Source organism: Saimiri boliviensis, chromosome 12 (genome assembly GCF_048565385.1).
Source record: "Saimiri boliviensis isolate mSaiBol1 chromosome 12, mSaiBol1.pri, whole genome shotgun sequence".
Lineage (NCBI taxonomy): Eukaryota > Metazoa > Chordata > Mammalia > Primates > Cebidae > Saimiri > Saimiri boliviensis.
This window is the reverse complement of record NC_133460.1, coordinates 71996796-72022939: the sequence shown is the minus strand read 5'-3', so window position 1 is coordinate 72022939 and position 26144 is coordinate 71996796. Positions and strand designations below refer to the sequence as shown.

The following is a 26144-nucleotide window of genomic DNA, read 5'->3' as shown; positions in this document are numbered from 1 at the left end:
GAGTAGATGTGCAGGTTTGTTATATAGGTAAATTGCACGTAATGGAGATTTGGCCTACAGACCATTTCGTCAACCAGATAATAAGTATAGTATTTGATAGGCAGTTTTTCAAGCCTCACCTTCCTCCCATCTTCCACTCTCAAGTAGGCCCTGGTGTCTGTTGTTCCCTTCTTTCTGTCCATGTATACTCAGTGTTTAGATTCCACTTACAAATGAGAGCATGCAGTATTTGGTTTTCTGCTCCTGTATTACATCACTTAGGCTAATGGCCTCTAGCTGCATCCATGTTGCTGCAAAGGACATGATCTCATTCTTTTTTTTTTTTTTTTTTAATGGTTGCATAATGTTCCATGGCATATATATATACCACATTTTCCTTATCCAGTCTATCATTGATGGGCATTTAGATTGATTTCACATCTTTGCCATTGTGCTTTGAATAGTGCTGCAATGAACTACACGTGCATGTGTGTCTTTATGGTAGAACGATTTATATTTTGGGGGGTATATACCAAATAATGGGATTATTGAATCTAATGGTAATTCTAAGTTCTTTGAGAAATCACCAAACTGCTTTCCACAATAGCTGGCCTAATTTACATTCCCACCAGCAGTATATAAGTGTTCTCTTTTCTCCACAACCTTGTCAGCATCTGTTACTTTTGACTTTTTAATAACAGGCATTCTGACTAGTATGAGATGGTATCATTGTAGCTTTGATTTGTATTTCTCTAATGATTAGTGATGATGAGCATTTTTGCATATGCTTATTGGCTGCATGTGTGTCTTCTTTTGAAAAAGATTAAGTTTTTAAAGGTTTTCATGTAAGTTATGTTAAAGTCCCACAACAGCATTGCGAGTAGGGAAAAGTATTAAATTCCTCCCAGTTAAGTTAGGGAAAAGTGGAAGATAAGAGAGGATTAGTTAATGACTTGAGTTTAGCTCTGTGGTCTCCTAGACTAGAAGTTCTTTGTCTTTTAAATGTGTTTTAAATTGCTTTGGAATGGTTTTGAAATTGAAATGTACCTCGTTCTTTATACTTGTTTCTTCAAAGTTTTGTCTTATGTTTGGAAAATTCTCAATACCTTTAACCAGGTCTTGGAGATGCTCAGGCGAACCACATGCTTCTTGGCATCCTATTCCAGGACAAGACCAGAGCAGCATGCATAGCCCCTCTTGGAGCTGTTTGATTCCTGATATTACCATCTCTCCCCCATAAGTTTGGTTTCTACCTCTCCACTGCTTCCCGAGACCGAGGCTGTGACCATTGCCAGGGATTTTTATTTGGGTATGCTGGTGACTTTTGTGACAGAGTGGAATTTATTTGAGTCTAAAGTGTCTGGAATTTTTCCTGGAGACTCGAGACATTTGATGTAGTAAAGAAATTGTTCTCAGATTTCTCTATCCTCATAGAAATTTTGATTTGAGCACTTAATTGCCCAATTTCTTTCAACGGGAGTGATTCCAAAAAAGATGTTTAAAGTATCTGACATGAACATTCTAAAATTTAAATATTAAAAAAGTTGTTTTTTAAGAGACAGGGTCTTTTTCTGTTACCCAGGCTGGAGTGCAGTGGCATGATCACAGCTCACTGCAGCCTCCAACTCCTAGGTTCAAGCCATCTTCCTGTCCCAGCCTTCCACAGAGCTAGGACTACAGACTCCAGGTGTGTGCTACCACATCTGGCTGATACGAACATTCTATTGACTTAAATTCCTCTAGGGTATAGAATGATGCTTCAAGGTTTATGGTTTATTCAGTAAAGCATACAAGAAAATAAATTATTATAGCAGCAATCTAAACATTTGTGTACTTCATTTCTCCCAAAGAGAAACATCAGCTAAAATTGATTTCCTGCTCAAAGTTCTTGCCTGCTGCAGATGTATTTCATAAAACGTGATTTATGCATTTGATTTAGTGACATTACATGTATTTATAGTACTAAATAGTTTAAGAATTGAATATAATTTCAACGCATATACTTTAACCATCATTTATTATTCAATAAATAATTATATAAAATAGGTTAATATAATTTCAAATATGAAGTTGCTTTGGAAAAAGTAAAGGAAAACCATCTAAAATCAGTAGGAATGGGTATTACCAAACATTTTCCACAATAGGCAGTGCTATTTTCAAACACATAAAGTAGTCAAAATCGTTGGTTATACAAATGTTGTGAAACCAAAGTTCTGATTTTAACAAATAAAATACAGATCTGCAATTAGTACATTAATTTGTAAATAATACAGTCAAAATGATTCCTAATGTGCTTAGGAAAGGTGTGTTTTTTTTGTTTGTTTGCTTTTTGTTTTTTGTCTTTTTTTTTTTGGTAAAAACAAAGCTTCATAGAAAGTCTAATGAGATTTGGGGCTCGTTGAAGATTTTATGTTTTGTGGGCATAGCTAGGCTGAATTAGCTAGTTATGGTCAGGGGGCTACCAAAGAGCCTTTCCATAAATGGGCCTGGGCTTCTAGAGCCTGATGAGACATCAGAGGCCTTTATTTTAGTGGCTGTGTGCACGTGGGGATGGTCAGGAAGGGGAGAAAATAGCAAAATGGAATATTTTTGCTTTCGTTGGGAAGTTGCTCTCATGGGCTGATTTCAGCCTTGCCAATGTATGCTTTGTGACCTCAAGTAAAGCACTTTGCTTTGATGTTCCCAGTTTGTGTATAGTTTGAGGATTTAACTAGAATCTGTGACTTTCACATCAGGAGCTTGAATTTCCTCCAGATACAAGGTGGTAAGCCAAGAGGTATGAGATAACATGCTTAATACAGCACATATTTTTTAAAGATTTAGGCAAAAGTTGGTTTATATATTGGTATAGCCATGACTATATTAGAACAAAGCACAAAATTTACATGTAGTTTTAAGGTAAACCATAAACATAAAATATTGTGCCTTTTATTAGAACCCCTTGGGATGATGCACCTAGACATTCAGGTGGCTGTATTTGACCTCTACTAATAGTATTCTTGGGAGAAAGTATTCAGAATGACAGTTGATTTTTTAAAAAAGTAAATTTTCTTGTATATATTTAAGGTATATGACATGATGTTATAGGATACATAGAGATAGTAAAACAGTTACTATAGTGAGACAAATACATCCATCATCTCATATGTTACCCAATTTTTGTTTTTGTGACAAAAGAAGCTAAAAATTTACTCATTTATTATGAATCCCATATAGAGTATGATTTTATTACCTGTAGTCCTCATGTTGTACATCAGTGCTTTAGACTTGTTTGCCAGTTGCTAGATGACATCTAAAATCTTTCGCTTTTAGTTTATATCATTCCTAAGAACTAATCATGGATGCCTTTTTATCTTAGTAATCAAGTGTTTTGTTTTATATAGTAGTTTATTTAAAACACCATATGCCATCTAAGTAGTGTAATTCCAATTATGTTAAAATATATAGGCCCATTTTTTTCCATCTACATTATGTATCAAGTGTCCATTATATGTTAGTCACTCTTTTGGACTTCTGTTTTTGTTTTTTTTTTCTTTTTGAGACAGGCTCGCTCTGTCACCCAGGCTGCAGTGCAATGGCACAAACTTGGCTCGTTGCAGTCTCCACCTCCCGAGTACCTGGGATTACAGGCACTTTAGTAGAGACAGAGTTTCGCAATATTTACCGGGCTGGTCTTGAACCTTTGGCCTCAAGTGATCTTCCCGCTTCAGCTTCCCAAAGTACTGGGATTACAGACATGAGCCGCTATACCCAGCCTCTTTTGGGCTTTTAACAAGTACATTTTCCTTGTTTAAATATTTAACTTAAATTGTTAATATTTTGAATGTATAATAAATTCACATGGTTCAAAATTCAAATGGTATGAAAACTTATACAGTATCAAGTGTATCTCCCTCCCCTGGCACCCAGGTCTACTTCCTGGAGGTAGTGGATGTTGCTTTCAAAGCCTTCAAGTGATATTGTATGTTTGTATTAGCAAATATGTATATATCGCCTTCCCTCCCTGTCTTACACAAATAGTAGCATATGTTAAATCAAGTTTAGTCTAAAGCTGCCTCTCTATATGTTTTAAGTTCAATGTAAAGGTTTCTCTGTTTATAAAAAACTATACCTAAATGAAGGTGTAAACAGACTGTAACCCACTCTTATGCCAGTCACCAGTTTTTGACCAATCAAAGGGGGCCAACTGTTCAAGTCATGTTCAAATAAGGCAAACACCAAGCCGTAACTACTCCAGCTATTTCTGTGCCTCACTTCCATTTTCTGTACTTTGCTTTCCTTTTTTCTTCTATAAATCTTCTTCCACCTTGTGGCTGTGCTAGAGTCTCTCTGAGCCTACTATGGCTTGGGAGGCTGCTTGCTTCATGAATTGTTCTTTGCTCAATTACTCTGTTAAATTTAATTTGGCTAAGGATTTTTTTTAAACATATACAATACATATGAATCTGCTGCCTTGCTTTTTTCATTTGACAATAGATTTGTCCTGAAGGATATATACCTGTTAGCACTAGTTATCTCTGAAAGATCAGATGGAGTATGCTTGCCTTGCAGTGTCTGTTTATCTGTCTGTCTATGTATTTAACTTTATATGTTTCTATATTGCTTGACTCTTTTTTATAGGGAGAATATTGCCTTTTTGATAATGGGGGAAAGTCCTTTTCAAAGAAAGAGATAGTATAAGGTAAATAAATCCACACAAACACATGTAAATCAGATCTTTGATTCTTCTAGAAATCCATGGTGGAGGTCTTGGGGGAAGTGAGTGTGTGTGTTTGTGGAGGGCTTTTTGACCCGGGATAGGAAGCAGGGGAAGGCTCTGAACGAACCCCAAGGAATGCTTTCATAACTTTGCCTTAATGGTTAAGGAAAGTGAAACTACATGGATTTACCCCTTTAGGCAGCATTTGTCCCCAGGTTTGGCACCTCATTTTAAGGAACTGAAAACACTTTTCAAAATCTTCTATTAGCATCCTCTCAAGATTTGAAGGGAGTGATGGTATACCCAGTTGGAGGTGCACCACTCAGTGGGGGAACGCACAGGCTTTGGAGCCTATTGTTGGGACTCCTCCATTCAGCATGTGACCCTGTGTAGGGTACTTGATCTTGGGTGCCAGGAACCCTGAGTACCTGGGTTCCTCACCTGTCAACAGGTATTCTTATCCCTTTTTACAGAATTGCTTTGAATTTAGTGAGCTTATACTTTTAAAAAGCTGAGGTCATAGTAGGTTTTCAGTTTGTGTTAGCTATTATCACCCTCCTTGATAGGCAGAGCAGGACAGTGGGGAATTGGTGGTTCCTCCCCGCCATCTCACAGGTGGGCGGGATGTGCTGAAAAGAGAACTTGGGACTCTTGGCCCCTGTTCAGTTCTCTGCTTAACCTGCTAGGCAGTTTAGGCCTCTGAAAATTCAGTAATCTTCATAGTAACTTAGAAGTCACCGGAGCCTGTGGTCCTCTTTCCAGCCTGGGAGCCGGAGCATCCAGCTCCATTTGTTACATTGGTTTCTTCAGAGAATTCCACATGCGTTTTATTTTAGCAGCATACAGGTTCCCACTTTGGCACTGAGAGAACATACGAAGCTGTTTAACTTTCTAGTCTTTAAGGTGTGCTTGCTGAAGAGCTTAGCTAGTAATGATGGTATCCTGTAGAAAAGGCTATGGTATCACATACTGATTTTCTAATTACTTCAATCCACAAAGATGCTGTAATGCTTTTGTAAATTACTCTCTAAGCTATATGAAGTAATACATTCCTTCCTGCAGTGCAGTAAATGTTACTATACTCTTATGTTTATAAATAGTGGCATGTGTTTCCAAAGTTGAGGTTAAATCTAGAAAGGCTATGATGCAATAATTAGTTGTATAATTCTTCATGCAGACTGATGGAGAAGTGTTTACAATTTGACCTGCCTCTCAAGACCCCTCTAGGGCTAGTTTCACATTTATTTTCTAGTTTCTTCAGTGTTAGATTTCTATTTTAAAAGGTGGGATTATTTCATAACATATTGTAACTACCATGTGTTAGATATCCCAGAATTGCCATCTGATAATCTAAACTCAATTATAATGGCAAAGACAGATGCAGAATAAAAATTTTTGACGTCCTATGTCATAGCCTAAAAATCCCTGCCAGAGGGTCCAGCAAGCAGAGGATAGTGGTTTTACAGGAGAGAACAAGTGAGACAGAGCCCTTCACAGCGTATAGCAGGGGTTCGGCTCTTGCATCATCTGGTTAATGTGCTGGAAATCAAGCATGAATGCCTTTTGTGTTCTCAAGCTCTAATTGCAAAACCTGTTTATCCAAGGGAATGATAAAATGAAATAAGAGAGATGTGCTGTTGGCCATCATACAACCGAGGCTCTGCCATGCCTTCCCTGCTCATCTGACATCTTCTTTTCTATTCCCAGCATGCCCCCAAATCACCTTTCTTACTAGATCTCAGGTTCCTTTATCTTATTTCACAGTGATTATTTCGCAGAAACATAACAACTTGCTTAAAAGAACAGTGATTGATTTCATGGAACACTTATAAAACGTAGGCACTGAGTACTTTTACATATATTATTTCATTTAATATTTATAATAACTTGATTAAAACTTCATAACTTTTCAGATGGCTTTGTTTTTATGGTATGCTGAAGGAAAGAGGACTAGGGAAGTTAAAAAAAACTTGCCTTTGATCACATGGCAGGAACTGGCAGAGTGAGAACTGGAAACCAAGTCTACCTGATTCAAAACTTGTTCTTAGTCTGAACTTTACCATAATAATAACTGCCATTTATTGAAGACCTACTGTATTCTAGAACCATGCTTACGAAAACAACTCTCTGAGGTCACCAACTTAAACAAGGGATCAAAGTTAGTGTTACCAGTAATGTCATGGATGGACAGCATGTACTCTTTGATATGATCAGAATGGGATACAGTATCACTTCTGGGTCATTCTTGCCAAAAATGCATAAACTCAATTTAATCAAGAGAAAACATCAGAGAAACCCAAACTGGAGATATTTTTGTAAAAAGCACTCTTCAACTGTCAAGGTCATGAAAGGTGAAAAAAGATTGAGGAAGTGCCTCATATTAGCAAAGACTAAGGGGACACAAAACTAAATAACTGTGGGAACAGAGAAAAGGATCTTAGAGGGGAAATTTGTAAAATTAAAAGAAGATATGTCATTTATTTTACAGAATTCTAACCATGTTACTTCCTTTGTTTTGGTGATTTTACTATCCTCATCTAAGGAGATAATATAAAGGAGTCTGGGTGAAGGGTATGCCTCAGTTTATTGTATTATTGGAGCTTCTCTTTAAACCTAAAATTATTTCAAAATAGAAAGAAGGCTGGGCATGGTGGCTCACACTAGTAATAACAGCACTTTGGGAGGCTGAGGCAAGAGGATTACTTGAAACTGGAAGTTCGAGACTAGCCTGGGCAACATAGTGAGAACTCTTCTCTAAAAAAAAAAAAAAAAAAAAAAAAAAATAGCCTGGCATGGTGGCACGAAACTGTAGTCCCAGACACTTCAGAGGCTTAGGTGGGAGACTGGTGAGCTGTGATTGCACTACTGCATTCCAGCCTGGGTGACAGAGTGAGACACTGTTGATAGAGAAAAGAAAGGAGAGAGAGAGAGAGAAAGAGGGGAAGGAGGGAAGAAGACAGGAAAGAGAAAGAAGGAAAGAAGAAGAGAGAGAGAAAGAGAAAAGGAAGGAAGGAAGGAACGAAGGAAGGAAGAAAGTGAGGAGGGAGGAACGGAGAGAGGGAAAGAAAGCAAGCTAAAAAAAAGTTTAGAAAATCTCTCTGAGGTTGATATTATTTATTTTCATTTTAGGATGAGGAAACAAAAGTCTCAAATGTTAGATAAGTTACTCAAGATCATACAAATGGTAATCATTAGTGAGTGAAGGAATTAAAAATCTTAATAGTTTTGGAAATTCCAAAGCCCATGTGTCGTAGTTCATTCAGTCTTCTATGACAAAACTCCGTAGCCTGGGTGGCATATAAACAATTAATTAAAATTTATTTCTCAGAGTTCTGGAGGCTAGGAAGTCCAAGATCAAGATGCTAGCTGATTTTTTTCTTCTTCCTGGACAGCTGTCTTCTCACTTGTACTCTCATGTGGCAGAAGGGGCAAGGAAGCACTCTAGGGTCTCATTTATGAGGGCACTGATCCCATTCATGATGGCTCTTCACCCCCAAAAGGTCTATATTCAATCTGTAGCACCACATTAACTGCTATGCTTTATAGCTACCTCATGTTAAATATTATTAAATGTAGCCCTTCTGAGCCAAAGCCCATTTCTATTACATAGTCTTTATTTTATACTGAAAAAGTTGCATCTTTATGCCTATTGAAAAAAAGCAATGCATATATTTTATTAATAATATAGGATATATTGATTATATATGTGTGTATATAAATAGAGCACTATTTGTAGAGAATTAAGATAATTTAAAACAATGCATGAGAAAGCACACAAATTTAATCAAGGAAAATGAAACTAGTTATTATTAAATGTTGTAATTTAAAAAATGATTTCTACATGCTGGATCTCCAGATCATAAAGGTAATGTTTATCTCTTTTTCTTCTGCCCAGTTTCCCCAAACTTTCCTGTTTGAATACGATTGGCACAATTACACAAGTGATGCTTATACTGTTTAATTCAAAAGATGAAAGAAGAAAACCATCTTTTTGTTTTATTTTATTAAAAGATTGATATTTTGAAAAGATATATGAATTATTTTGAGACTTTAAGCCAAAAAAGAATAACACAAGTTTAAAAGAAAATCCTGTAATATTTTTAAATACTGATACAATATAATTACAATAGAAATCTTTTTAAACTTGAAAAGGAGAAATTGATCTTTTGGCTCTATTCATCAATTTAATGATAAGTCATTAAATTATCATTAAGTGGTAAACAGTTTAATGATACTTTCCGCATAATTCATCTATGTGATATGATTAGAAATGTAGTACAAAGATCTAATTTAAAATCACTTACTTTCTGAGCCTCCATGTTCTCATCTGTAACACAGATACATACACTAACCCAAAATTTTTGCCCAGAGAATTTGATAATCTTATAAAGTCCTTTCAATTAAAATACTTCAATGTATGTTTCTTCCTTTAAAAAAACTTTTTTCTTCTTATTAAGAATCTATTGTGGAGTTTATGACTCCTGAAGTTAATAACCTCCTTCTAAAGACTTTAAGAACTTTGACCTTTGTTGTTTTGATTTACATGTGTGAGGCATTTCATGAAAATGCAGAAAACAAGTTGCTGTTTGCCAAGACATTGCATCAGCTAGCCTAGTGTGGTGCTATTTTTAATAATATCTCATTCCTGTGTCCATTTGATAAAACTAGAAGCTCATTAATGAAGCCCAGAGTGACAGTCCTATGAAGTTTAGTTTCGTAAGACCAGGACTATTTCAGGGACTGTTTTTGAAAGGAACTGTAACTTAGATCTGTCTGCTAAATTTAGTCTGTCAGCTTGCTGGGTCCCTCCTCTCAGTTGCTGTTTTTAATAGTGGATGACTGTTTGTGTGTGTGGTTTTTCTGGTCAGACTGGAGTGGGGAAATGGAGAGTGTGTGGTGTGTGTGTGTGTGTGTGTGTGTGTGTGTTTCTGTGTCTGTGTGTGTGTTTTCTGGAAGTGCCTCTGCTTTGCAACTTTTTATTGATTATAAAAACAGTAGTTGTTCATTGTAAGAAATCTTTAGCTATGAGAAGGTATGCAGAATTGTTAAGTCACCAGAGATAATTTGTATCAGTTTTGTATATAGACCTAAATTCTTATTTTCTATGCATATATATCTATGGTATAGATATCACAAAATTATGGTTATGGCATATATTTACTGAACATAAGCTTGTTTAAAATTAGTGATAAAGAATATCACATGCATTTTTCTGTATCCCTGAACATTTTCCAAGAAGATACTTAACAATTGTGTGGAATTGCTTCTAAGGACACTGATTTGTTTAATTTCCTATTGTATATGTGGATTCTTTTTTTCCCCTCAGATTGGCTGATACCAGCTGAAACTCACAGGTCAGCTGTCAATTAAATATGGTACCAATTCTTAATTCCTCAGGTTACTACCATGTAAAAATTTTACCATGTAAAAATTACCTAATATAAAAGAGATATATGTGTGTATCCAGATATAATCTAACCATCTAGTTTTATCTAATAGTTTCAACCTCAGTAGTCTCAGAAAAATGTATTCAAAAGAAAGAAAAAGACAGCCCACCTTTCATTCTGCCTTTCACAGCTAGAAAGAGACCCAGAATGCTACTTTCTCCTTTTTCAAACTTTGCAACAAAAAAAATACGGACATTAGCCAGCCAATTGGTTATGATTTCATTCTTTTTTGAACCGCCCTATTTTTCCTTCCACACCACAGTTAAACCCCCTGAACAGTAACAGATAGAAAAGGTCAAGTGATAAAGGCTGACCTGCTTACATAGGCTGTGCCAGGCCACCCTTGAAGCTGCACAAGCCCACTGTGGGCAACTTCTCTTGATTCTCCTTAGCTCATTTGCTGAGTATAGTTGGCTTCTATTATTAATTTTTTAATTCTGGAAAAACACACAAAAACTTATCGTTTTAATTATTTTTCATGTGGTTGTAGTGTCATCATCGATATCCATCTGTAGAACTTTTCATCATCTCAAACTGAAGTCGTCTTTTAAATACTTGGAGTCAGAACAAAAAGACATCCCTAATGCCAAAAGCAATTTGATCTAAAGAAAACTGAATAATAGTGATAGAGAAAAGTCACAAGAGGATTTTGTTCTCATTATCTCTCTGCATTTATTTACTCCGACTGCTTTTTTATCTATAGACAAAAGATGATGTAGTCATGGGCGTCAGAACCATGCTTTTGTGTAGGTAGCGCTCCCAGAGTTTATTTCCAGTGCTTTTGTTTGCACCTCAGAACATATTTCCAGAATGTTAGGTTATTTTGTTTTTCAGAACACTGTTCACAGTCACTTTTTCATATACCATGAGACTGAGACAAATACTTTTAAAATTCTCAATTATATATTTGTTTTAATGTTCATTAGTGTTTTTTTTTTTTAATAGTCATCAAGGCTAGGTATAGTGGCTTACACTTATAATCCAAGCAATTTGGGAGACTGAGGCAGGAGGATCACTTGAGTGAGTGCAGGAGTTAAAGAGTAGCCTAAGTAACATAGTGAGATCCCATCTCTAGGAAAAAGGAAAAAAAAAGCCAGGTTTGGTGGCACATGCTTGTGGTCCCAGTTACTCAGGAGGCTGAGATGGGAGGATCATTTGGGCCCTGAGAGGTCATTGCTTCAGTGAGCTGTGATTGCACCACTGTACCTCAGCCTGGTCAACAGAGTAAGATTCTGTCTCAGAAGGAAAAATGCCTTCAAATACTTGTTTTCATAGACATTCTTGCTTAGAACAAGACTTAGTTTAAAAAAGGAGAGTGTGAGCCAATTTAAAGAACAGTATTAAGTAAATAAAATACAACTGGTATGAAGAGGTGGCGAATTGGTGTACAAGTAATATTTGGGGAACAGGTACAGAATGGTCTTTCAGTAGCCCACACCTCATTCCATAGCTTTGGCATTTCCTTGGCAGTAGGATGAAGCCAGGTAAATAGTGGGATGGACATTTCTGTACTGATCCTGCTAATGGGCTGAGGAGGAAAGGCCCTGGAGATACTAAGAAAGCCCATGTCTCTTTCTTGTCTAGACTTCTAGGAAGATACTCCAGACCCGGGGTAGCCCCATCCCTATGATTGTACTTGTCTGCTGGTGTTATTTTTACAGCTTGCAACATTAGAAAGGAGATAGGATTTTATTATTTTTTTTTTTTGAGACAGAGTCTCATTCTGTTGCCCAGGCTAGAGTGCTGTCATGCTATTGGTTCACTGCAACCTCTACCTCCGGGGCTCAAGCGATTCTCCTGCCTCAGCCTCCTAAGTAGTTGGGACTACAGGCATGCACCATCATGCTCGACTAATTTTGTATTTTTAGTAGAGATGGGGTTTCACTATGTTGGCCAGGCTGATCTGTGACCTCAGGTGATCTGCTCGCCTTGGTCTCCCAAAGTGCTAAGATTACAGGCATGAGCCACTCACTGCACCTGGCCAATGGAGGATTTTTAAAAGTCTGTATTTTAGCCTGTCTTTTTTTCATTATTCATATCTTGGATGGAAAAGGAAGTTTTATTTTGGTGACCAAGATAGGTCTTGATTGGGTGCATATTTCTGAATAATGCTCAGTCTGCTGGAAATTTTGTCACTTACTCAACCGTCAGGCCTTTAGATGGGCGAAAGAGCTCAGTTCTCTTCTGTTTTTCTTTCCTGTTGCTCTTGCCAGAACTGCCATTGCCAGGGAGTTTGGGACAGGTCCCAAGCAACATGGGTTCCTGAAGAGGGAGGGGAGTAGAAATCTCTAGAAAATATGACTGCAAGAGAAGGTGAATTCCATGACTACCCGGACTTGGCTCCTGTGTCAGCAATTGCTGCGTATATTTTAAAATACTTGTAAGTTCTGGACTTGAGAATTCTTAGGAAACATTTCTTTTTTTCTGTCCAATCTTTAGTTTTTTGAAAGCATAGAATGATATGTAATTATTATATATAAATCATGTATAAACAAATGAAATTCCCTTACCCTCTCCAATTCTCTGTCCCTATTCCCCTGTAGTCTCTGTATGTATATGTTTCCAGATGTTTTATACATACATGTAAACATATATTAAAATGTATATGCCCAGATATATGTGAATGATAAATACATTTTTCAATGAAAATAATATGTATTTCTACATCACAGATATGTTAGTATGTACAGATATACCACATTCTTTGAAATGACCACATGGTATTCTGTTGTGAGGAGGCATCAGATTTATTTATCCAAACCACAGTGAAGGATATTTAGGTGCTTTTGGAAATTGTGTTACATTAATAGGGCTGCATTTTTGAATACACATCTTGACTCATTTTTAATATTTCTGTAAGAAAGAGATGGAATTTATGAGACTTAAAGTATATTATACATTTTGGTAAATAATGTCACATTACCTTATGACTGTCATAAAGGTTATGAAAGTCTTAACTAATTTTTGCTCTTATTTAATATGAGCATATATTATTTGTACTTGTCTACTCATTCACACTTTTGGCATATTTTCTTCCATATATTCTGCCTTATCATGTGCTCCTTTTTTCCCTACACTGTCAGGAATACATTGTGCTTTAATAGCAGATATTCAATATAATATGGGTTTTAGAAAGAAAAAAACCTCCCTACTCATTTGGGAATGATGTAGTAACTCCAAGCTCAGGGCATTGATCTGTCATTCTTGTTGACACTGTTTTGATATTCCTTAAAAATGGATAGTAACCATCAGGTAGGAATTAAGATATAAGTTAAGAGAAAGTACTCATACTAGCTAGAGTACTTTAAGAGAGTAATCCCACTTAAAAATCCACTTATTGATTCATTCAGTAAAATTTTTTCAGAGCCTATTCTGTGCTCAGTGCTCTACTAATCCACTGAAGGTTTTATATCTGACTATATATATGCGGCTATGGAATACTTCAATAAAAGTTACAAATTAGTGTATGAATAATGCCTTTGAGTGGTTCTGAAAACATTTTAAGTTTTGCTGCTGTGGTTTTCTGTGAATGAAGAAACTTTTCCAAGGACAGACTTCAGAACTCACTTGTCTCAGACTCTGTTTATGATCTGCATGTTTTTGCTGAAGAATCTACATTTTTCAGGTTGGATGCTTTATAGAATGCAACCAAAGTTAAAATTCTTAGCCATAGGTCCTAAAACTTAAGTAAAACATGAGTGAATTATAGTCTGTTTCTTTCTCTCTTCCCATCTCTCTCTGGTATGCCCTTAGTTTAAATAGAGTTGTTTTGTTTGGGTTGTTCTGCCGTAAAGAAGGAATGTGAAGATGAATCAGTAAAAAGAAGGAGATGGCTTTGTTAATCAAGTGTGAAAGACTTTTCCAGGAAAGAGGCTAGTGTAAAAGCTGCAAATGAACTGTATAAATACAGATCTAAGGTTTTATAAGAAGATACACTGCTCTTCAATTATGGTCCCTAGAAAATCCAAGGTAGAAGCAAATCACTGAAAATATTTCAAGAGCTGGCATTTGGATATCTTGGTTATTAAGAGTAAACATTTTCAAGCAAAACATGTGATTAAGGCTCTTGAGAAGAGGAGCTTATCCTGCATTATCCAGGTAAGCCATAAGTGCAATCATAGGTATCCTTGCAAGAGAGGGGCAGAGGGAGATTTGATATGCAGAGAAGGCAATGTGAAGGTGAAGGCAGAGATAGGAGTGATGTGGCCACAAGTCAAAGAATGCTATGAAATGCCAGTGGCCACCAGATGATTGAGAAGCAAGGAACAAATTCTTCTCCAGAGCCTCCAGAGGGAGTGTATCTCTGCCAACACTTTGATTTCAAACTTCTGGCCTCCAGACTGACAATATATCTCTGTTTAAAGTCACCCAGTTTGTAGTTATTTGTCACAGTAGACACAGGAAACTAATATATCATTCTAAGGTCCCCAAATCTCAACCCATTGCAGTTCAACATAGAGTCCAAAATCTCATTAGATGAGAAGTATGGAGTACCAGAAAAGAGAAGTAAAAGGCATACATCTAAAGATTAGAAGACATGATGAGAACATCTTTCATCAGTGCTATAGTTTGAATGTTTCTCCCCTCCAAAATTCATAATGAAACATAATTCCCAATATAACAGTTTTAAGAGATGGGCCCTATAAGAAGTGATTGGGTTTGAGGACTCTGCCTTTATGAATGGTGTAACCCATTCATGAATTAATAGATTAATGGGTTAATGGATGAATGGGCTATCATGGGAGTTGGTGAGTTATCATGAAAGTGGATCTGTTTTAAAAGCCAGTTTGGCTCACTCTCATGAGTCATCTCATCCTGAGATGCCTTCCTCCATGTTTTGATGCAGCATGAGCCTTCACCAGAAGCCTACTAGATGTAGCTGCTTGATCTTGGACTTCCCAGTCTCCAGAACCATGAACCAAAATAAACTTCTTTTCTTTGTTAACTATCTAGTCTCAGATATTCTGTTCTAGCAACAGAAAACAGGCTAAGACAGTTAGCAGGTAGAATGTGTCAGAACATTTCCAGGGAGACTATTGCAAGAAATTCTTTAACTGATAATTCTTTGCTCCCTTTCCTAGTCTAGTGTTGTGCTCATTCTGGATATGAGTAATCTTTTTTCATGGAAACTGTTTCTGTAGAGCTGCCCATCTTAAAAAGTGCCCATTGATAGAATCTGGGGGAATCTCTTCAGAGAATCAGTTGCCCTATCTAACTAAGCCTGGAGGTTAAGGGACTCTCTGGTTTATAGTTGTAAGGAGATGTCTGTTAAGGAGAAACCAGAAAGAGTAAAGCACATCTTTAAGGACTGGTCACAGGTAATTCACTTTTAAAACAAAAATCATGTATTTCTGTTTGTAGTCTTATGCACATTATAGTATATATCCTCTTTCCTCACACCATAGCAAACATAATCCCTCAGAAGACATGGCTTGTGGTACATTGTTAATTGGCATGTGAAAGTGCTTTCACCTCTTAGAAACAAATTTATTTTGCATTTTCTTGGGTTTTCCCCAGCAAATCTACCTTTAAATTGGGAGAAATAAAAGCCTGAGACCAAACCTTTAACTTCTAAGAGTAAAAAAGTAAAAACAAAAGCTGGCTGCCAGAGTACTCACTTCTCGTCCCAGCTACTCCAGGGGCTGAGGCAGGAGGATTGCTTGAGCCCAGGAATTTGAGTTTAGCCTGGACATCATAGTGAGATCCCATATCTTAAAAAATGTGACAAAAACTAGTTAGGAGAAAAAGGTTTATTTTTATTTTCATATCTTCCTAAGTCTTTACATAATCTTCTGTGCTTTGCTGTTTTGAGGTCTGTATGCCTCCAAATGTGATCAAATGATTTAATCTGGGCAAACTAGTGTTTGCCTTTTGCCATCTAATACTGCTTCCCATCTCTCACTTCTGTGTGGAACTTCAGCCAGGCTTTGAGGCTACAAGGACAAGTCCTTCTCCATCTGATACCACCTGACTCCTCTCTCTTCCATTCCGTCTTAAGAGAGATGTGTCCCACTCTGCAAATCATTTTGTCCCCTGATCATTTCTCCCATGGGGGCCAAACTATCCTTCCCAAGGTTTGTGCCTTGGCCAACTAATAAATTACAGTTCTGTCACCCCATCTTTATTTGAATCCACTCCAGATGATGAGCTATCATGAGCCATGATTCCTACAATAAGTGCCTGATTCTTAAAAATTCCTCCTCTCTACATCATCTTTGATGCCTCCTGTGTTCTAAACCATGACCCATTTTACAAATTCCTGTGCTCAATGTACTGTGACTAGACTGACAAGCACCAGTCACACCCTTAAATCCTTTTGTTTCTTAGTTTGTTCTAGCCCGGAAAATCTCTACCTTGTCTGCCTTCCCACCACTTGTGTTGTAGTCATCACAATGCCTCAAGACAGCCACCAAACCTGTTCTTTCAAGCTCCAGGGAATTACTTAATCCCACTTCCTGACTTCTTTCTGCTTGGTTGCTCAGGCCTCATAACCTAACCTGTGGTCACAGTTTTTTCATATTCTTGACCACAGCCCTAGAATTTCTTGTTCCCTCTGTCCTAAGTTTGCTTTCTTTTCACCTGCCTTGGTCTGCAAAGACAATAAAAAAGTAAAATATGGAGTATGAAAGGTTGTGGTCAAGGAACATTCAGTTGATAAGAATATTTGAAAAGAGGCTTGAAGGAGGCAAAGGAGTGAGCTATGAGGATATCTGGGGAAGAATATTCCAGAAGGGCCCTCAAGTACGAAGACTCAGGTAGGAACATGTTTGGCATATTAGAGAAACAGTGGCCAGTGTCATTGAAGTAAGAATGGGCAAGTGGGAGAGGCCGGCCGGATGAGTGAGGATTCTTAAGCAGAGGGAGGAAGATGAGGTCAAGGAGGTAGCAGGAACCAGATCACTTGGGACCTTACAAAGCCTTGTAAGAGGTTTGGTTTTTTTACTTGGAGTGAGATCCAGCACAAAGGGTTTTGAGCATAGAAGTGATTTTAAAGAGGCAAGAGTAGAAACAGACAACACAGCAGGAATATTAGAGGTGATTGGTTTCTGGTATATTTGGAAGGTAAAGCTGATAGGATTGCTCTAATAGATTATATGGTTGGGGTCGGGGGAGGGAGCTTGATTGGAGAGACAGTACTCTCATATGCACTCACCAGCGGCAAGTCTTTGCCAGAGCAAATGACAGAATGGAATTGGAATTTACTAAGCTGAATAAGTCGTGCAGGGGGAGTTGGCCTGGAGGAGAACAGGAATTTGATTGTGGACATTTTAACCTAGTTAGGCAGTAAGAATGCCACATGGTTCTTGTGGCTCACTGAATGCCTGGGACAATGCTTTGTGCATAGTAGGTGCTTAGTAAATGTTTGATTTTATTTTGATTCAGTGATTTGGCTTTTGTAAATATGTATTAATATAATCAGTCATTAGCTGCTTAATGCTGACCCGCTTTGTACCAAAGAGAAAAACTCATTAGGTTTATAAATAGAAGACAAATTTCAGCTGTGTCTTTAGTGCAATTGATGTGGCTATGCCTTTGCCAGAGTGCTTTCATAATCTGTTCTCTGAATGCTGATCAAATTCTTATAATGAACAGGATGTCTATATAATATATACTTAGCTTTATAAAAACAACTTACTTTAGGTTATGAGACTCTTAATATTATAATGTAGTTTGATTCTTCTACCATAGGAGTAGCACATAATCAAGATGTGAAATAGACACACAAACTGCTGTGCTTATCTTATGGTAAGAATGTAGTTTCCAGAAATAATTTTAAAAGCCATTGCTGGGCATATGTCTAGGTGCTAGATTTTACCTCTTGTACTAAAAGATTCTTTTCTTCCAAATGTAGTATTAATACATAATTGTTGCTCTTAGTCATTTATCCAGTTTTTATCTTTATGACTGACGTTTTGTTCTTTTACAAGTTAAATCCATATTTTTCCTTGTTCCTTATTTGTCTTTTATACTGAAGTAACCTGTGACATTTGAAAGTTAAATTGTTTGATCTTACAATTTACATCTTTAGATCATTTGACAAGATTCTGAAATGCTTTTAATGAGCCATGCCACCATCTCAGGTTATGCTCACATATTGCTCTCATTGTATATGAGACTGACTTTTCGTCAAATGGTTTAGATAGTGATGAATACAGAATTTTGAAAAATTGAACATTACATGATCTGGACATTAAAAAGATAATTTAGGACAGTGATGCCTGCAGTTCTATTTTGGTGCATACGACCTGTTTGGGAAGGAATAATTAAGGACATGCCATCTTGATACTGTATTGCTCGGATGTGCCTGTATTATCTTATTATTCCTACCAGTGTCTTAGTTGCTAGTACAAATTAATGAACAACTCATTTATAAAGGATGTGGAAGTTATATTTCAAAAGCTGTTGAGAAACATCTATAAGCGCATATATTTAAGCCGTATTTCCTACGAAGATACCCTTAGAAATCTGATTGAATGTACTGCTGAGGAGGATTTAGCTAGCTTTGAAAAGAATGAGGGCTTAATTTTACATGGAAGATGCCTATATCTACAATTCGAAGAAGAAAAAAGTCAAGTATTTTATCATTGTACAAACATGAAATGATTTTTGAGCATTTTTGTTTTTATATTATTGCATTACTTTGGATTTAAGTTTCCTTTTCTTATCGCAAAGAATAAAAAAATTGTGAACCTGTCTGAACCTTCTCTTAAGGTTAGCTAGTTCTCTTTATACATTTAAGAATTTTTTTTTACCAAGGCCAGTAGGGCTCAGTGTTTTTCTCTCCTCCTAAAGCAAATCTAAAGAAGAAATGGTATGATTAAAGGAAGTATACTTTCTCATGTAAAAATCTTAGCTGTATTTTTTATGAGATTACTTATTTTAAAAATTAATTTTCTTTTGATGAAATCTCTAGTTTATAGGGTTGTTATTTTTTATATTAGGGGAAAAGTGAGTTTTAAAGAAGTTAATATAGTCAGTTTCACACTGCAAATAATCTAGATTTAAGAAGTATGTTATGATCAAATGTAGTTGGCCACATTCTTTCTCTGTATTCATTTTTTGTTGTTCATGAAACAGATATGTATATTGAGTGGCTACTATGTGCTGGGCATTGTGCTAGCTCATGGGAATACAATAATGAAAAATACAACCAAGGGACCTTTCTTTATGGAGCTTTGATTTCTGGTAGGGCAGAAAGACATTCAGCAAATAAGATTATATAGATAAGAGTGCAGTGGTTTGAATGGGTCCCCCAAATTTCATGTGTTGGAAACAATCCTGAATGCAACATGTTCTGAGGTATGACCTTTAAGAAGTGGTTTAGTCATGAAGACTCTTCCTTCATGAATGGATTACTGCTATTATCACAGGAATGGGTCCCTTATATAAAAAGATAAGCTCACCCCTTCTTTGCCCTTTTGCCTTCTACCATGGGATGATGCAGCAAGATGGCCCTCACTGGATGCCAACCCCTTGAGATTGAACTTCCTAGCCTTCAATTCTGTTATAGCAGCACAGGATGTACTAAGTCAAAGATGATGCTCAGAGAAGGCTTAGTTGAAGAGACAACATAGGAGTGGAGACCTGAATATTGACTGGAATCCCATCATGTGGAGGTGTTCTAAGTGGAGACAACAGTATGTTCAAAGGCTGTGAGGCAGGAACTCTCTTAAGTAGGCCAAAGTAATTGAAGTGTAGTGTGCAGTGGTGGAACTCCACTGCACAAAGGCAGGAATGGTCTTGTACAACATGAAATAATTAAGTGTGGGTTTTATTTTAAGAACAGTGAGAAATTATTGCAAGAATTTAAAGATGGTAATTACACAGTTTTAAAAGTTCTCTTGCTGCATTGTGCAATTGGGGTTTGGATGGGGTGGGTTGTGCACAGGAGCAGTATTGAGGAAGCTGTGGCAATAGTTCAGATGAAATGTAATGCCACCTGAACCATGGTAGTTGCAGTGGAAGGGAGGTAGTAGAGTCATGTGTGGCATAACGACATTTTGGTCAATGATAGATTTTGTGTGCAGTGGTGGTTCCATATGATTATAACACAGATGAAAAATTTATATAGCCTAGTGGTGTAATAGCTGTCCTAACATGCTAGTGCAGCACATTACTCACATTTGTGATGATGCTGGTGCAAACCCACTGCACTGCCAGTTGTATAAAATTATAGGATATATAATTACATAGTTTACATAACACTTGATAATAATTGGATCTGTTACTGGTTTATATATTTCCTATAGTATACCTTTTATCATTGTTTTGGAATGTACTCCTTCTACTTATATATTTTAAAAAGTTAACTATAAAGCAAGTCCTTCTGGAGGAATTCCAGAAGAAGGCATCATTATCACAGGAGATGACAACTCCACGCATGTTATTGCCCTGAAGACCTTCCAATGGGACAAGTTGTGGAAGGTAGAAAACAGTGATACTGATGATCCTGATGCTGTGCAGGCCTAGACTAATGTGTATGTTTGTTTCTTTGCATTTTGTTTTTGCTTTTTTTTTTTCGTTTTTTTTTTGCGATAGACTTTTGCTCTGTTGCCAAGCTGGAGTTCAGTGGCGTGATCTTGGCTCACTACAACCTCTGCCTCCTGGGCTCAAGTGATTCTCCTGCTTCAGTCTTCTGAGTAGCTGGAACTACAGGTGTGTGCCACCATGCCCAGCTGATTTTTGTATTTTTAGTAGAGACGGGGTTTCACCATGTTGGCCAGGATGGTCTTGATCTCGTGATCTACCTGCCTTGGCCTCGCAAAGTGCTGGGATTACAGACATGAGCCACCACTCCCGGCCTTGTGTCTTTGTTTTTAAGAAAAAAGTTTAAACAGTTAAAAATAAAATAAAATTTTAAAAAATAGGAAAAAGCTTATAGAATAAGGATATAAGAAAAGTATTTTTGTTCAGCTGTATAACGCGTTTGTGTTTTAAGCTAAGTGTTATTACAAAGGAGTCAAAACATTTAACAAATTAGAAAATTTATAAAGTAAAATGTTTCAGTAAGACAAAGTCAATTTATTATTGAAGAAAGAAAAACTTTTTTTTTTTTTTTGAGACGGAGTTTTCGCTCTTGTTACCCAGGCTGGAGTGCAATGGCGCGATCTCGGCTCACCGCAACCTCCGCCTCCTGGGTTCAGGCAATTCTCCTGCCTCAGCCTCCTGAGTAGCTGGGATTACAGGCACGCGCCACCATGCCCAGCTAATTTTTTGTATTTTTAGTAGAGACGGGGTTTCACCATGTTGACCAGGATGGTCTCGATCTCTCGACCTCGTGATCCACCTGCCTCGGCCTCCCAAAGTGCTGGGATTACAGGCTTGAGCCACCGCGCCCGGCCTAAAATATTTGATTTTTTTTTACCTCCAGGGCACTAGGAGAAGGAGACAGGGAGAACCATCTATGGTAGCAAAGAACATGATGGGCATGTGAGCAGTGCTGTCATGGCAAGGAATGCTCGAAGGATATACATTTAAGTGCCATGAATTTAAAATTTACTTTTTAGCATGCTCTCTAGTCTGAAAATAGTTTGAACTTTTCAAGCTATCTAAATAAATACTAGAAATTTATTTTCGGAGGTAGACTTGAACTTGATTTCTCCTATCTAGGCCTGTGAGTTGTTGCTAATTTTGAAACTTGGTATTAGTCCCTAGGGTCATATTCCCTTCTTTTTTACCTCAGTCACTCCAATTTATTTTTATAAACATACTTTGGTAGACTTTTTCTCAGTGAAATGGAAAACTATTGGTTACCCAGTGAAAGAGAATTTATCATCCGCAGTGAACTACAAAACTTAAACTCCATTCTGACTGGCATGAGATGGTATCTCATTGTGGTTTTGATTTGCATTTCTGTAATGATCAGTGATGTTGAGCTTTTTTTAATGTTTATTGGCTGCATAAATATCTTCTTTTGAGAAGTGTCTGTTCATATCCTTTGCCCACTTTTTAATGTTTTTTTCTTATAAATTTGTTTACATTTCATGTAGATTCTGGTTATTAAAATTTTGTCAGATGGGTAGATTGCAAAAATTTTCTCCCATTCTGTAGGTTGCCTGTTCACTCTGATGATAGTTTCTTTTGCTGTGCAAAAACTCTTTAGTTTAATCAGATCCCATTTGCCAATTTTGGCTTTTGTTGCAGTTGCTTTTCACCATTTGACCCAGCATATGTCATTTGAGCCAGTATATTATTGGGTACATACCCAAAGTGATATAAATCATTCTATTATAAGGATATATGCGTGCATATGTTTATTGCAGCACTGTTTACAATAGCAAAGACATGAAACCAACCCAAATGTCCATCAGTGATAGACTGGATAAAGAAAATGTGGTAGATATCTACCGTGAAATACTATGCAGCCATAAAAAAAAGAATTAGATCATGTCCTTTGCAGGGACATGGATGAAACTGGAAGCCACCATCGTCAGCTACCTGACACAGGAACAGAAAACCAAATACCTCATGTTCTCACTCATAAGTGGGAGTTGAACAGTGAGAATACATGAACACAGGGAGGGGAACAACACACACCAGACCCTATCAGGGGGTTGGGAGAAAGAGGAGGGAGAGCATTAGGCCAAACAGCTATTGCATATGGTACTTAAAACTTAAATGACGGGTTGATAGGTACAGCAAACCACCATGGCACATGTATACCTGTATAACAAACCTGCACGCTCTGCACATGTATCTTGGAACTTAAAGTAAAATAAAATATATTTAAAAAAAAACACTTTAGTATAGTTAGTTTTTTGAATATATTATATTAATCAAGAAATTATGTTCTTTTCTTTCAGCCTATTAATCTGTTACCATCACTTGAAAACTTGAAAGTCTCCAATTTAAAAGCCAAATGCATACTTTAAATTAGTTGCTTTTTTTTTTTTTTTTTTTAGATGGAGTCTTACTCTGTCACTCAGGCTGAAGTGCAGTAGCATGATTGATCTTGGCTTACTGCAACCTCTGCCTCCTGGGTTCAAGCAATTCTCCTGCCTCAGCCTCCCAAGCAGCTGGAACTACAGACATGCTCCACCATGTCTGGCTAATTTTTGCATTTTTAGTGGAGACGGGGTTTTGCCATGTTAGCCAGGCTGGTCTTGAACTCCTGATCTCAGGTGATCCGCCTACCTCAGCCTCCCAAAGTGCTGGGATTACAGGTGTGAGTCACTACACCCAGCCTAGTTGCTTTTGATGATCTTTGTTAGGCATGGTAATGGGGTGCCTTAATCAGCCTTCATAGATTATTTAAAGTAGCCATGCTTCTGAGTAAAAATTGTCAGCACATATCTGTTCAAGAATTTCTAACTACTTCTGGGTAGCAGAAACATGCTGAAAGAAAAGTAATTTAGAAACTGAAATATTAAATCTTCTAGGAAATTTTGATGATGTGTGAGACAAGGGAAAACATATTTGAAATCTGAATTGTCTTAGAAAAGCTGGAGGCAATGATTATTTTATATAACATGTATGTGAAGTTTATAATATTATTGTTGTCATCATTTCTGTGGTATTAAGAAGGCACTATTGCTCATTTTAAGATTGTGATTGAAAGTACAATCAAAATTCTATTATTGCATATTAAGAACATTGTCATTGTGCTTTAAGTCCTCAGTAGCTCTTCTGGTTAGAGACAAAAGTTCTAACAAGGAAGGTCAGGGATGGAGACTAGCCCTTCTGGTTGGAGTGAGATGGAGGGAAGCACAACCAGAAGGTGAAAAGCAGGATGGCGCTGGAGCATTTTCAAGCCCTCTTTTTTTTGGTTTGTTTTTTTTGATACGGACTCTCGCTCTGTCTCCCTGGCTGGAGTAGTGACATGATCTTGGCTGGCTTCAACCTCCACCTCCCGGGTTCAATTGATTCTCTTGCCTCAGCTTCCCAAGTAGCTGGGACTATAGGTGTGTGCCACCACACCCAGCTAATTTTTTTTGTATTTTTAGTAGAGAGATGGGGTTCACCATGTTAGCCAGGTTGGTCTTGATATTCTGACCTCGTGATTCACCTGCCTTGGCCTCCCAAAGTGCTGTGATTACCGGTGTGAGCCACTGCGCCCGGCCTTCTTATCCCTTTAAAAAAATTAATTAATGTAGAATAACAATAACAACAACATGCTTTCAGCCATTGCTTTCGGAGAGTTGATGAACTCCCAGTCTGGCAACTCATGTCCCCTTTAGTTCTGAGAATTTTTAAAATTTTCTCTTTTTAGATTTAAGATATTTCTAAATCTTTTATTTTTTTTTTCCTGCATTTTCTTTAACTCCTGCTATTCTGATCTTAGGCTTCTAGATTGCTTTTTAATTATTTTCTTCTCTCGATTTTTCATCTTTCGTTTTGTTTCACATTTGAGATTTTTTTTTTCAACTTTTTCTGTTGTTTCTATTGAATTGTTCATATTGACTAAGAATTTATAGGAGTTCCCTCTTTAAAATTCTCTCTCCTTTTTTTGGTATCATCTTGTTCATTTTTGATACTTTATATCTTTGAAAATGTTAGTAATAGCTTTTCTTAGTCTGTTTTCCAAGTTCTTTCTGTTTGTTTGTTATCTTCCTCTCTGGCTTTTTTATTTATTAGAGAGCTTCTTTAGCCATCTGGTGACTTTTTTTTTTATTTTAGTTGCCCATTCATATTTTAAAGTAGGCACAAATAAAACTGTTTGCATAAAGTGAGCTTGTTTATCTGGTTTCAGTGTAAGATGATCAGTATCCTTAAGTCTTTTTTCTTAAAATCCTGGGTGTTTCTAGAAAAAAAATTCATCTGATCATTCACCGGAAGTTATTCTGGGTGCCTAAGGAGGTAAAAGGTAAGGGCAGATCCTACTTAATTTTTTTACAACTTTCACTTTCTCCCTTGTTTTTAGTAAGATACCCCTACTTTCAACTGTGTTTGATGTCCCCTACTCTAGAAACTCTCCATTTCTCTTTTCAAGAGGATTAACTTCAACATTCTGTGGTGTTGGGGAGAGGCAGTTGCTCAGCTGGCCAAAGTGAGAATCTAGAGGAACTTCTTAAGTGGTCTTTTAACTCGACTTTCACACCATTTCAAGGTACTTGATGCCACCAATTCCTCAAACTTTTAAGGATATAGGAAGTATCTACTGTTACATAAATCAGAGTGCTTCTTTCCCCTTTGCTGGCTTAGGGCTCCTTGTTTTGGGCCCGCCAGATCCATCACTACTGATTCATGTGCTTCCCAACTTCCAAAATTGTGTTGCTGTTTTCTCCTCTTCTGTTCTCTTTGACTCTTTTGATTTCTTATTCCCTCTAAAAAAATCCTGTTACTACCATTTCAGAGGAGTTTTTGGAGACAATGAGATAGAATGATATGTTCAGCGAAATACCTTTTTGGAAATCTGATTCATTTTTCAATTAACTGGATTCAGTTTTCTGTTTCCCTTTTCACCCCCCAAAAGAGGATGTGGGTGCTAGGTTGTTGAGATCTTTGAGGCTTGACAAAACGTGTCAATTATCTTTATATTTACATACTTTATACTTTTGCAGATTTCACTTCCTCTTTTGACCTGCCTTTAACATTTTGCTCTCTCTTCTTTCCTCCTATAGTGTCAGTGGGTCACAGGCCAGCGGAGAGAAACTAGGGTTTCTTTGTACCTTCTTTAAACACATCTGTCTTAAAAAAAAAAAAAAAAAAATTCTTGTATTTTCATTGTGGTTTCAATTCTTTATCCCATAGTCTCTTCAAATCTGTTTTATACTCTCAAATTTATGGTTTGGTAAACTTCTGTTTGTCACACCTGCCAAATTTCCCTTATGGTGGATCATTTCCTTGTATGATTTATAATTTTCAATAATTTGCTCATCCTCAGCAAAGATTACTTTTTCCATGGGAGTCCTGGGAACCATTGCTTAAAGAAGGGTCTTTAAGGAGCTATTTATATTTGTTTCTCTTTTATATTTACCTTAATTTCTTGGCTTGGAAATTTCACACTGTGCAGACAGTGTAAATCTGGACTCTGTATCATTGGGTGCCAGTTTCATGGGTCCAGTTTTTCTAGTCTTAAA

At 37.0% G+C, this 26144-nt stretch overlaps 1 protein-coding gene across 11 annotated transcripts in view; it reads left to right on the top strand.

The window, feature by feature from the left end:
- The window catches only part of SGMS1 (sphingomyelin synthase 1), a 313773-nt gene that overhangs the window by 236110 nt on the left and 51519 nt on the right, over nt 1–26144 (top strand). The gene's annotated exons all lie outside the window — the stretch shown is intronic.